This window comes from Ornithorhynchus anatinus, chromosome 6 (genome assembly GCF_004115215.2).
Source record: "Ornithorhynchus anatinus isolate Pmale09 chromosome 6, mOrnAna1.pri.v4, whole genome shotgun sequence".
NCBI classification, from domain to species: Eukaryota; Metazoa; Chordata; class Mammalia; order Monotremata; family Ornithorhynchidae; genus Ornithorhynchus; species Ornithorhynchus anatinus.
The window spans coordinates 48,091,297-48,104,315 of NC_041733.1; the positions used below are offsets into that span (position 1 = coordinate 48,091,297).

At 56.0% G+C, this 13,019-nt stretch overlaps 1 protein-coding gene across 1 annotated transcript in view; it reads left to right on the forward strand.

Annotated features, from left to right (window-relative positions):
* The first annotated feature begins 546 nt into the window (after positions 1-546).
* ANKRD50 (ankyrin repeat domain 50) overlaps positions 547-13,019 on the forward strand; it is a 33,046-nt gene continuing 20,573 nt past the window's right edge. The window contains exon 1 of the mRNA XM_039912323.1: positions 547-869. The gene's annotated coding sequence lies outside the window, so the exon portion shown is untranslated. The remainder of the gene's footprint in view (positions 870-13,019) is intronic.

The following is a 13,019-nucleotide window of genomic DNA, read 5'->3' on the forward strand; positions in this document are numbered from 1 at the left end:
CCTCCTTTCGGGCCCCGCCCCGTCCAGGCCCCGCCCCGTCCAGGCCCCTCCCCCATCCCCGGCCAATCCGGTCCCTCCCCTGGGGCCCCGCCCCCTCCGGCCCCACCACCCCCACCCCCCCCGGGCGCCGGCGCCCCCTATCGTCCGTCCCCTCCCATCCCGTCCCGTCCCGTCCCGTCCCGTCTCGTCTCGTCTCGTCTCGTCTCGTCCCCTCCCCTCCCCTCCCCTCCGCTCCCCTCCGCTCCGGCGGGCGGTCGGGCGCCCATTGGCGGGCGGGCGGGGATGGGCGTGTCCGCGCGGGCCGGGGGCGCGGGGCGCGGGGCGGACGGCGGCTCTGGCGGCGGCTCTGGCTTCGGCGGCGGGTCGGGGCTCGGGAGGTCGGCCATGGCCCAGGGCAGCCTGCTGCAGGGGAAGCCGTTCTACTGCCGCGAGTGGCTGTTCCACCGGCTGCAGCACTGCCTGCAGGAGAAGGCGGCGGCGGGGGGGGGCGGCGGGCCCGGCGGCGGCGGCGGCGGCGGCGGCGGGGGGAGCGGGGGCTCGGGCTCGGGCTCGGGCTCGGCGGGGGCCTGGGGCGTGCTGCTGGTGGGCGGCCCGGGCAGCGGCAAGACGGCGCTGTGCTCGGAGCTGCTGTGGCCCAGCTCGGCGGCGGGCCTGCAGCGCGGCCTGCACCGCCAGGCCCTGGCCTTCCACTTCTGCCAGGCCCAGGACGCCGACACGCTGGCGCCCGCCGGCTTCATCCGCGGCCTGGTGGCCCAGATCCGCCGCGGGGGGCTCCTCCCGGGCTACGAGGACCGGCTGCGGGAGCCCGCCCTGCAGACCCTGCTCAGCCCCGGACAGTGCGAGCGGAGCCCGGCGGAGGCCTTCAAGAGGTGCGGCCGGCCGGGGGGGGGGGGGCGGCGGGAGGGGGCCTCGGTCGGGAGGGGCGGGGCCGGGGGGGGGGCAGGCTGGCCTGGGGGGGTCTGGGCGGGAGGATGGAGGGGCCGGGGGGAACCAGGGGGCAGGGGCTGGGGGGTCCAGGGAGGGAGGGGGTGAAGGCCGGGGGTCCAAGCCGGCCAGAGCCGGGGCGGCCCCCCCGCCCCCCCCCAATCCCGGGGGTCGGCCGGGCTGGAGACGACAGCTGGCGGTGGAGCCGGATTAGAAAGGCCCGCCCGGCCCAGAGGGACCAGAGAAGGCCAGGCCGGTGGGAGGCGGGGACCCCCATCCATCCCTCCATCCCTCCATCCCTCCATCCCTCCATCCATCCCTCCATCCCTCCATCCCTCCATCCCTCCATCCCTCCCTCCCTCCCTCCGTCCTCCCCACCCACCCCAACTCCCAACGAGGACCGGCCAGAAAATCCCACAGACCTCCAAGAGCTTGGGGCTTCTTCCTTCCCATTTCTGGGGGGTGGGTGAGCCTCCTTCGCCCCCGTCCCCCCTTCCCCAACTTCTCCATCTCCCCCCTCCGCCCTCTTTCCCTTCCCTCGCTGCCCTTTCCATCTTCAACTTCTATAGCGCAAAGTACGTTCTTGCTCCTATCGCCCGTTATACGTTACGCGGGATGTATCTGTCTTCTCCTCGAGACTCGAAGCTGGCTACGGGCAGGGAGCGGGTGCGCGGCCAAGTCTTTGGTGTCGGGGAGCGAGGGCTTCGCGGATACCGTCGATTGATTGCGGGGTGCTGTATTAAGCGCCCCGGAGGACGGCGGTATGACGGAGTTTGGCCGCCCCCGGCCGGCTGACGGCCCGGTGGGGGAGGCGGGCGTCAATCGAGATGAATCTGTGACCGGTACGGAGCTGAGGGCCGTGGGGGGTGAATAAAGGGGCAGAATCCAAGCGCGAGACCGTGAGTCCGTCGCCGGGCAGGGGTGGTCGCCGTCCGTGGCCGGATCGTACCTTCCGAGCGCTCGGTGCGGTGCTCCGCGCCTCGTGAGCGCTCAACGGATGCCGAGGAGCCAACGACACGGAAGGAAGTGGGAGAGGAGGACAGGAGGGCTTAGTCGGGGAAGGCCTCCCGGAGGAGGCGGGCCTTCGGTAGGGATTCGAAGCGAGGGGGAGGATGGTCTGTCCCATAGGAGGAGGGAGGGCGGGACGGGGGCCGGAGGTCGGCGGCGAGGTGGCCGAGGTCGAGGGACGGTGAGTAGGTTTGGCGTCGGAGAGGCCGGAATGAATGGAGTGAACGCCTCTGAGATTCTCTCGTTCGGTGGTATTTGATGATAATATCGGTGGTATTTGTTCAGCGCTTACTGCGTGCAAAGGACTGTTCTGAGCGCCGGGGGGATACGGGGCGATCCGGTGGTCCCACGAGGGGCTCACGGTTTTTCATCCCCATTTTACAGGTGAGGTAACCGAGGCACAGAGAAGTGACTTAGCCACAGTCACACAGCTAGCAAGTGGCGGAGCCGGGATTCGAACCCCTGACCTCTGACTCCCAAGCCCGGGCTCTTTCCACTGAGCCGCGCTGCTTCTCCTCTCTGCTTAACGAGCGCTAATTGTGTGCAGAGCGCTCTATTAAGCGCTTGGACAGTAGAACAGAGTCGGTAAGCACATTCCCTGCCCACAGTCAATCGACGGGTGCTATGTATCGAGTGCTTACCGAGTGCGGAGCGCTGTGCTAAGCGCTCGAGAGAGGATTCTAGAACGGTCAACAGACAGAGTCCCTGCCCTCGGCCGGCCGACGGTCTGGAGGCGTCGGGCTGCGGGTCTGGAAGACCTTCGGGAGGCAGGCCCCGGGTCCTTCTCCTGTAAATCCCCAAGGCACTGACGCCCGCGGCTTTAAATTCGGCCGTATAAACTATGTATTTATTCATTTTGATGTCTCTCTCTCCCTCTAGACCGGCAGCCCTCCAGGGGCAGGGAACGCGTCCGCTAATTCTGGTGCTTTGGACTCTCCCAAGCGCTTAGTTCGGTGCTCTGCGCAGGGTAACGCGCTCATTAACTACCATGGATGGGGATAATGATGATGATGATTATGGAATTTGTTAAGCGCTTACTCTGGGCCAGAGACTGTTCTGAGCACTGGGGTAGATTAGAGGTAATCAGGTTGTCCCACATGGGGCTCACGGGTTTAATCCCCATTTTCCAGATGAGGTAAGTGAGGCTCAGAGAGTTTGAGTGGCCTGCTCAGGGTCACACGGCAGACGAGGGGCAGAGTCGGAATTAGAACCCACGACCTCTGACTCCCCAACCCGGGCTCTTTCCACTCCCCTGTAGACTATAAATTCGTCGAAGGCAGGGACCGTGTTGGATCAGTCTGTTGAATTAGGCTCTCCCGAGCGCTCTACTAGACCGTGAGCCGGTCAGTGGGCCGGGATCGTCTCTGTCTGTTGCCGAATTGTCCATTCCGAGCGCTTAGTACAGTGCTCTGCACATCGTGAGCGCTCGATAAGTACAGTTGGATGAATGAATGAGTGCGCACGGTATGTGCTCAGTGACTACCTCTGAGGTCAGTCAGTCATATCTTTGAGTGCTTATTGCGTGCGGAGCCCTGTACTAAGCACTCGGGAGAGGACAGGATAACAGTGAACATCCCCTGCCCACAGTGAGCTCACAGGCTAGAGGAGGAGACGGACATTAATTGAAATAAATGAGAGATTTGGGCAGGGGATGAGAGGGAGAGAGTCTGGGCGACGCAGAAGGGAGCGGGAGGAGAGGAAATGGGGGCTTAGTCAGGGAAGGCTTCTTGGAGGAGATGGGCCTGCAATAAGGTTTTGAAGAGAGGGGAAGAGTGGTGGTCTGGGGGATTTGAGGAGGGAGGACGAGCCGGGCCAGAGGCGGGACGTGGGCGAGGGGTCGGCGGCCAGGTGGACGAGATGGAGGCCCGGTGAGAAGGTCGGCGGTAGGGGAGCAAAGTGTGCGGGCCGGGCTGGAGTTGGAGAGGAGCGCGGTGAGGTCGGAGGGGCCGAGGGGACTGAGGGCTTTAAAGCCGACGGCGAGGAGTTTCTGTTCGACGCGGAGCTGGACGGGCGACCGCTGGAGGTTCTCGAGAAGCGGGGAAACCCGGGTCGAAGGCTTGTGTCGAAAAACGATCCGCGCCGTGAGGTCGGCCGGGAGGCCCGTGGAGTGATGGAGGTGGGACGGGATGAGCGATGGGATTAACGTGGCGGCAGGGGGGACGGCGAGGAAAAGGCGGGTTTTAGCGTTGTCGCGAAGTTCCGGTCGACGGGGTTCAGTGACGGATTGAATTGTGAGTTGAATGCGAGAGAGGAGTCAAGGATAACACCAAGGTTAGGGGCTGGTGAGGCGGGTAGGGTGGCGGTGCCGTCTACAGGGATGGGAAAGTCAGTGGAGGGCGGACGGGGTTTGGGTTCTGACTTGGACGGGTTAATTTTGAGGTGACGGAAGGACATCCAAATAGAGATGTCTCGAAGGCAGGAGGAAATGGGAGACTGGAGAGAGGGAGAGGGAGAGGGGCTGGCCATGGAGACTGGGGAATCGTCCGCGAATGAGTTCCCCGAGGGAGTGGGTGTAGAGGGCGAAGAGAAACGGGACCCGGAACTGAACCTTGAGGGTTCGGGATGAGGCCGGCGATTAACGTCTGGCCCCCCATCTAGACTCTAAGTTTGTTATGGGTAGGGGAGGTGTCTGCTAATTCTGTTGCATTGGACACTGCGAGCGCTCAATACAGTGTGCTGCGTATAGTGCGCGCTCAGTGACTACCGTTGAGGAGGACTGTCTTGTTTTTGTCGGTCCGTCTCCCCCGATTAGACCGTAAGCCCGTCGGTGGGCAGGGATCGTCTCTATCTGTTGCCGAATTGTACCTTCCAAGCGCTTAGTACGGTGCTCTGCACATAGTCGGCGCTCGATAAATACTACTGAATGAATGTCTGTCTCCCCCTGTAGACTCTAAGATCACGGTGGACAGGCTACGTGACTGCTAATTCTGTTGTAGTGGACTCTCCCAAGAGCTTAGGACAGTGCTCCGCACATAGTACGCACTCAGTACCTTTAATGAGGATGATGATGAAGAATGTCTGTCTCCCCTTGTAAGCTTATTATTGGCAGAGAATAATAATAATAATAATGTTGGTATTTGTTAAGCGCTTACTATGTGCGGAGCACTGTTCTAAGCGCAGGGGTAGATACAGAGTCATCGGGTTGTCCCTCGTGAAGCTCACAGTTTTCATCCCCATTTTGGATGAGGTCACTGAGGCACAGAGAAGAGAAGTGACTTGCCCACGGTCAGCCAGCTGACAAGGGGCAGAGTCGGGATTCGAACCCATGACCTCTGACTCACAAGCCCTGGCTCTTGCCGCTGAGCCACGCTGCTTCTCTAGCAGCGCACTAGCAGAATGAATCCGCTAGTTCTGTTGTCGACTCTGAAGCGCCTAGTACAGTGCTCTGCACGTAGTATGCGCTCAATAACTTCCATTGAAGAGGTTGATGATGAATATCTGTCTCCCCCTGAAGACTGTAAGATCATTATGGGCAGGAAAGATGGCTGCTAATTCTGCTGTGGTGGACTCTCCCAAGCGTTTAGTACAGTGCTCTGCACATAGTATGCGTTCAATAACTAGCGTCGATGAGAAAGGTGATTCATGTCCATCTCCCCCTCTAGACTGTAAGCGTGTTGTGGGCAGGGAAGGGGGTCTATGAATTCTGTTCTGTTGTCTTCTCCCAAGCGCTTAGTACAGTGCTGTGCACATAGGTAGCGCTCAATAAATACCACTGATTGATGGATCGAGATCCAGCCGCGGAGTGGCCCTGAAAGCTGGAGAAAAAAGCAGAGCAAAACCCTGCTGTGTGACCTTGGGCGAATCACTTCCCTCCTCTGGGCCTCAGGTCCCTCATCTGTAAAATGGGGATTTCGATTATGAGCCCCACATGGGACAGGGACCGCGTCCAGCCCGATTTGCTCGTATCCACCCCAGCCCTTAGTACAGTGCCTGGCACATAATAAGCGCTTAAAACATACCGTCGTCGTCATTAAAAATCCCTTGGCCACCGTGCAACTTTGTGCAAGTCATCTCACTTCTCATTTCCTTCAGCTGTCAAACGGGTTTAAGACCGTGACAACCTGAGTAGCTTGTACCTATCCCAGCGTTTAGTACAGTGCCTGGCACAGAGTAAGCGCCTAAAGAATGCCGTTTAAAAAAAGGGGGACAGGGATTGTGTCTGACTCTAGTCTGTAAGCTGGTTGTGGGCAAGGAACATCTGTTGTGTGGTTCTGTTGTCCTCTTCCAAACGCTCAGTACAGTGCTCGGCAAACAGTGAGCGCTCAGGACGTACGGCTGACCGACTGAAGATGACGGACCGCCAAAGCGTGCTGCTCGTACAGGCCGTGTCCCTCGTACGGTAGACCCCATGGAAACAACTTCGAGAAGCGTCGGCCTCCCGTCCGCTCGTCAGCTCCGGAGCCCGAAGAATAATGGGAGAGTACCCGGCAGTGGACCTGGGAAAGGGGGAATCCCGCATTTGGGAGACTCCTCAGGGAGGAGGCGTCTGGCTTGCCTGCCCGCGTGGAATAGTCAAGCACTCGGTACACACTGATTGAGGAGCCGGTAGCTATAATAATAATAATTGTGGTATTTGCTAGGCACTGACCGTGTGCCAAGCTCTGGACCAAGCCCTGGGGTGGATACAAGCAAATCGGGTTGGGCACGACGGTCCCTGTCATTCATTCATTCATTCAATAGTATTTATTGAGCGCTTACTATGTGCAGAGCACTGTACTAAGGGCTTGGAATGGACAAATCGGTAACAGATAGAGACAGTCCCTGCCCTTTGATGGGCTTACAGTCTAATCGGGGGAGATGGACAGACAAGAACTATGTGGGACTCCCAGATTCGATGCCCCTTTTTCAGATGAGGTAACTGAGGTGCAGGGAAGTGACTTGTCCAACGTCACAAGGCAGACGAGTGGCGTAGCCGGGATTAGAACCCATGACCTTATGACGCCCAGGTCCGGGCTGTATCCGCTACACCTGCTGCTTTCCTTTGGTCCCTGACGTCACGGAGCCGACAGTCTGCCGTGCGCAGAGCACTGGACTGAACGCTTGGGAGAGTCCAGTACAGTCAATAGACACGGTCCCAGCCCTCAAAGAGATGACAATCTACTGTGGGCAGAGCACTGGACTGAGCTTTGGGGAGAGAACGAAAATTAGTAGGCGTGATCCTGCCCTCAAGGAACATCTAGTCTACTCTGTGCACAGCACTGGGGAGAGGACGGTAGAATTAGTAGCCACGATCCCTGTCCTTCAAGGAGCTGACAGTCTACTATGTGCACATCGCCCTACGGAGCTCTTGGGAGAGGACAGTATCGATCATATTTATTGAGCGCTTACTGTATGCAGGGCATTGTACTGAGCCCTTGGAAGAGTTCAAAAGAATATAACGGACACATTCCCTGCCCACAGCAAGCTTACTGTCTAGAGGGGGAGACGGACATTAAGAAAAATAAATAAGTTGCGGATGTGAGCGTCAGTCGTCAGGGAGGAGAGGTGAATAAAGGGAGAAAATCAACGTGATGCAGAAGGGAGAGGGAAGGAAGGTTTAGTCAGGGAAGGCCTCTGGGAGGAGATGGACCTCGATAAGGCTTTGAAGTGGGGGAGAGTCACTGTCCGTCGGACATGAGGAGGGAGGGCGTTCCGGGCCGGAGGCGGGATGGAGGGACAGCGAGAAGCGTGGCGTTAGAGGATGAAAGTTTGTGGGTTGGGTGGCGGTAGGAGAGTAGCTAGATTTAGTAGACATGATCCCTGCCCTCAAGGAGCTTCCAGTCCACTGCCTGCAGACCGCTGCCCTGAGCGCCGGGGAGAGGAGATGGCTGCAGAGTTGGTAGGCAAGCTCCCTGCCCACGAAGAGCTGACAGCCTAGCGGGGCGGGCGTGCAGGTTCGCAACTCAGTTGCAGGTAAGAGGGAGAGATGGAGTCCCAAGATAAGGTATATTCGGTTCTCTTCAGAGCTTGGGTGGTCCCGAAGTGCTGAGCGAATCAGAAAAGGGGAGGGAGGGTGGCAGGAGGGTAATAAAAGGGTCTTCTCTGCCCTCCCCACCCGGGGGAAATTATCAACTCACACAAGATGTACGTGCTTGCCCATTTTGCCCGCCCAAAGGCCCGTAGCGTCCCGCCACCGCCTAAAGCAACCTGCCGCCTTTTCCGTCCGCTGGGCGATGACGGTTTCTGCGGCCTGGGGAGAGGCGGCGCCCTCCCCCGTCCCTCAGGCGCCGCTCAGTCGGGTGACCTTGGGCAAGTCATCTCGTGCCCCGGGCCTCAGTTTCCTCATCTGTCAAGTGGGGATCCGGTACCTCCTCTCCTTCCCCGCTGGGAGCTTCGCGGGGTTGACCGGGAGCAGGAGGGGCCTGGGGTTCTAACCCTAGCACCGCCGCTCGCCCGTCGTGCGACCCCGGGCGGGTCGCTTCGCTTCTCGGTTCCTTTAGCTGTAAAATCGGATTAAGACCGTGACCATCCCTATTGGCTCGTATCTATCCCAGCGCTTAGTACAGTATCTGGCACATAGAGAAGCAGCGTGGCTCAGTGGTAAGAGCACGAGCTTTGGAGTCAGAGATCGTGGGTTCAAATCCCGGCTCGGCCACTTGTCAGCTGACTGTGGGCAAGTCACTTAACTTCTCGGTGCTTCAGTTACCTCATCTGTAAAATGGGGATTAAGACTGTGAGCCCCACGTGGGACGACCCGATTCCCCTCTGTCTACCCCAGCACTTAGAACAGTGCTCGGCACATAGTAAGCGCTTAACAGATACCAACATTCTTCTTCTTATTATTACATAGTAAACGACTGACGAATGCCGAAAGGATAATAACAAAAGGGTGGGATAGGGATCGTGTCTGACTCTAGACTGCAAATTCACTGTGGGGTGGGAATGTCTGTTAGGCCGTTGTACTCTCCAAGCGCTTAGTGCAGTGTTCTGTACACAGTAAGTGATCAGTAATTGTGATCGACTGATTGTCCTGTATCAACTGCGGCATTTGACATGATCATCCCTTACCAGAAACCACCAGAGGAGAAGGCCAGACCTTTCTGGACTATTCTTACCATGGAAAAGAATGTCATCTTCATGGTTTTTTGGGTTGATTTTTTTTGTGGGGGCATTTAAGTGCTTGCTACGTGCCGGGCACTGTACTATAAGCCCGCTGGGGGCAGGGATTGTTCCTCTTTATTTCTGAATTGTACTCTCCAAGCACTTAGTACAGTGCTCCGCACGCAGTAAGCGCTCAATAAATACGATTGAATAAATGAATACTATGTGCCGGGAGAGATCTAAGATAATCGGGTCGGACCCAGTCCCTGTCCTACGTGGGGCTCACCATCTCAAGGGAAGGAGAATAGCTATTTTATAGGTATTGATTGATCCCCTTTTTCCAGATGAGGAAACTGAGATCTCGGGGTTCTAATCCTGACTCTACCACTTCCTTGCTGCGTGACCTTGGGCATGTCACTTAACTTTCCTGTGCCTCCGTTCCTCAACTGTAAAGTGGGGACTAAATGCCTGTTCTTCCTCCTCCTTAGACTCTGACCCCCATGCGGGACAGGGACCGCGTCCAACCTAATTAACTCGTACCTATTCCAGCAGTTAGAACAGCGTTTGACACGTAGTAAGTGTTTAACAGATACCACTGAGGAAGAAGAAGACCCAGAGAAGTGACTCGTCCAGGGTCACGCAGCAGACAAATGACAGTGAGCACTGTTGAGGAGAAAGAGATATCTCCTGGGAATCTGGACAGATTCATGGCAGAAGTATCGGCCTCTGGCCAGCTGATCCTACAACTCGTTGTGGGCAGGGAACCTATCTGTTTATTGTTCTCTTGTCCTCTCCCAAGCGCTTAGTACAGTGCTGTGTACTCACTAAATATGATGAAATGAATTTCCCCGAGGAGTAGGTCACTGGACCACCTGTTGGCAGAAGCCAGCGTGCCCTAGTGGATAGAGCCCGGGCCTGGGAGTCAGAAAGACCTGGGCTCTAATCCTGGATCCTCCACTTATTTGCTCTGGGACCTTGGGCCGGTCACTTCACTGCTCTGGGCCTCAGTTTCCTCACTTGTAAAATGGGGGTGAAGACGGCGAGCCCCATGCGGGACAAGGAACTCTGTCTAACCTGATCAGCTTGTATCGACCCCTGCGCTTAGCACAGTGCCTGGCACTTAGTAAGCACTTAACAAGTACCACTATTATTATAATAATGATAATAATAATGTTGGTGTTTGTTAAGTGCTTACTATGTGCTGAGCACTGTTCTAAGCGCTGGGGTAGATACAGGGTAATCAGGTTGTCCCCTGTGAGGCTCACAGTTAATCCCCATTTTACAGATGAAGTCACTGAGGCCCAGAGAAGTGAAGTGACTTGCCCACAGTCACATAGCTGACCAGTGGCAGAGCTGGGATTTGAACCGATGACCTCTGACTCCCAAGCCCGTGCTCTTTCCACTGAGCCTCGCTGCTTCTCTGTTATTCTCCATCCTGCTTAGACTTGGGAGCTCCATATGGGACAGGGACTTTGTCCAACCTGATGAGCTCGTATCCACCCCAGCGCTTAGTACAGTGTAGGTGCTTAACAAATCCCATAAAATAAAAATCAAAGGCCCTGGACCCTCTTTTGGCAAAAGTCAGCCCTGTTGAGAGGTTGGTGAAATTCCACTGTGCGCAGGGAATGGGTTCCCCCACCCATCCTTTCCCGAGCGCTTAGTACAGTGCTCTGCCCTCAGGAAGCTCTCACTCCTGGTTCCGCCACTCGTCTGCCGGGTGACCTCGGGCAGGTCGCTTGACTTCCCTGAGCCTCAGTTCCCTCATCTATAAAATGGGGATTAAGGTTGTGAGCTCCATGTGGGGCATGGAGTGTGTCCAACCTGATTAGCGTGTATCTACCCCAGCGCTGAGTACAGTGCCTGGCACAAAGTAAGCGCTTAGCAAGTGCCGGTTAAAAAAAAGTAAGAACTTAGAGAGGCTAAGAGACTCACCCAAGGTCACGAAGCAAGTCGGAGGCTGGACTGAGGCTGGAACCCAGATCTTCTAATGCCCAACCCCGCCCCATCTTCCACTTCAGCGATTTAATGCGACTCCGCGAAGAATCGTGGGCTGGAAATGGACTTTACCTGGGGGTGGTGGTTACCGTTTCCTCAAATCTCCAATCAGTCAATCACTCAATGGTATTTATTGAGCACTTGCTGTGCGCAGAGCACCGTACTAAGCGTTTGGGAGAGTACGATACGACAAGAGTTGGAAGATCCATTCACTGCCCACAAGGAGCTGACAGACTACAGGGGGAAACAGAGATGAATAGAAGTAAATAAATTAAGTTCTCCAAATGGCAAAACTCAGGATGATATTACAGCAGAGAAACTCGGAAAGGAGCCAAGAAACACAGATCCCAGGGAAAGACGGCCAGACTTCACGGGGCGATTGATTTTTAGCTGTAGGAAAATGGGAGGAGAAAAAAAAGCAGTTGGTCAAGTACGAAAGGGAGCCACGCTCCAATCTTCCCCGTCCCCGATATCGTGTGTAGAAATAGCTGCCCGCTTATCAAAGGAATTCCTCTCGGACCTGCGGTTAGAAAAGCCTGGTCTGCTTCTTCACAAGTCACCAGTGAAGTTGTGCTATAGTTTTGTCTCTGAATTTATCACGCTCTCGTTATGCGGCCCCTAAACAAAGCAGTGTTGTGTTTGTCCTTTGAAAGGGCCACTCCGTTCCCCAAAATGCAGTGTTTTGCAGCCATGAGTCATAAATTGAAGACTGATAGGCAGTTTCTGAAAGACCGCCTTATCTCAAAACTGAATGAAAAGTGACCCTTGAGAACGGCCAAAATTCTCTTTCAGAGACTACAAGAAATTCTCTATCCAAAAATTTCAGTTGGCCCAAAATTTGGCTTTCAGCAAGATGTCGATTATTTTATTATTTTTTTTATGGTATTTGTTAAGTTCCTACTGTGTGCCAGGCACTGTACTAAACGCTTAGGTGAATACCAAGTAAGCAGGTTGGACTCGGTCCGTGGCCCACTCGGGGCTCACAGGCTCAATCCCCATTTTCCAGATGAGGTAACTGAGGCCCAGAGAAGTGACTTGTCCAGGCTCACACTGTGGACAAGTGGCGGAGCTGGGATCAGAACCCAGATCCTTCTGACTCCCAGGCCCAGCCTCTATCCGTTAGGCCATGCCGCCCCTCATTATTCAGCTCTCTCTGCTATTTTTCCTTGGGACAAAACTCTTCCTCCGTGAAAGTTGTCGTTGTCTTATGTCGTCGAGTCGTCTGCTAGCGATGTCACGGACACATCTCTCCCAGAACGCCCCACCTCCATCAGCAATCGTTCCGGTAGTGGATCCGGAGAGTTTTCTGGGGAAAAATACGGAATTGGTTTACCGTTGCCTCCTTCCGCACGATAAACTTGAGTCTCCGCCCTCGACTCTCTCCCGTGCCGCTGCTGCCCAGCACCGGGGAGTCTTAACTTGTAGCAGATTGCGTGCCTCTCGCCACCAAGCTGGGAATAATAATAATGTTGGTATTTGTTAAGCGCTTACTGTGTGCAGAGCACTGTTCTAAGCGCTGGGGGAATGGAACGGGTAGGCCTTTGCTTCACTCTCCCTCCCGAAATCGTGACTGGTAGAGGACTGGAAACTCTCCAGGTGCCTCCCCGAGAGGGGTCCTCCGTGAAATACCACTCCTTTTTCAATCGATCCATCACTGGCATTTATTAAGCTCTGACTGTGTTCAGAGCTCTGTACTAAGCTCTTGGGAGAGGACAGTGTAGCAGCATGGGTAGATAGATTCCTTGCCCGCAGTAAGCTCATTTCACCGTTAATATTAATAATTGCAGTATTAAATGCATTAATACATTAAATGCAATTAAATGCAATTGCAATTAAATGCAATTAATACCCCCAGACTCACCGGTAAGGGAGGAGGCGTCGGCTTCCTCCTCTCGCCCCGATGCCGCTTCCGCACTATCCCTCCTCCCCCCTCCCTCTCCTTCCCCTCCTTCGAAGCCCATATCGTTCGCCTCTACCACCCACTCCAGTTACTTGTCGCCGTCATCTACCGCCCTCCCGGTCCCACCTCCGACTTCTTCAACCACCTTGACCCCTTTCTCACCTTCCTTCTC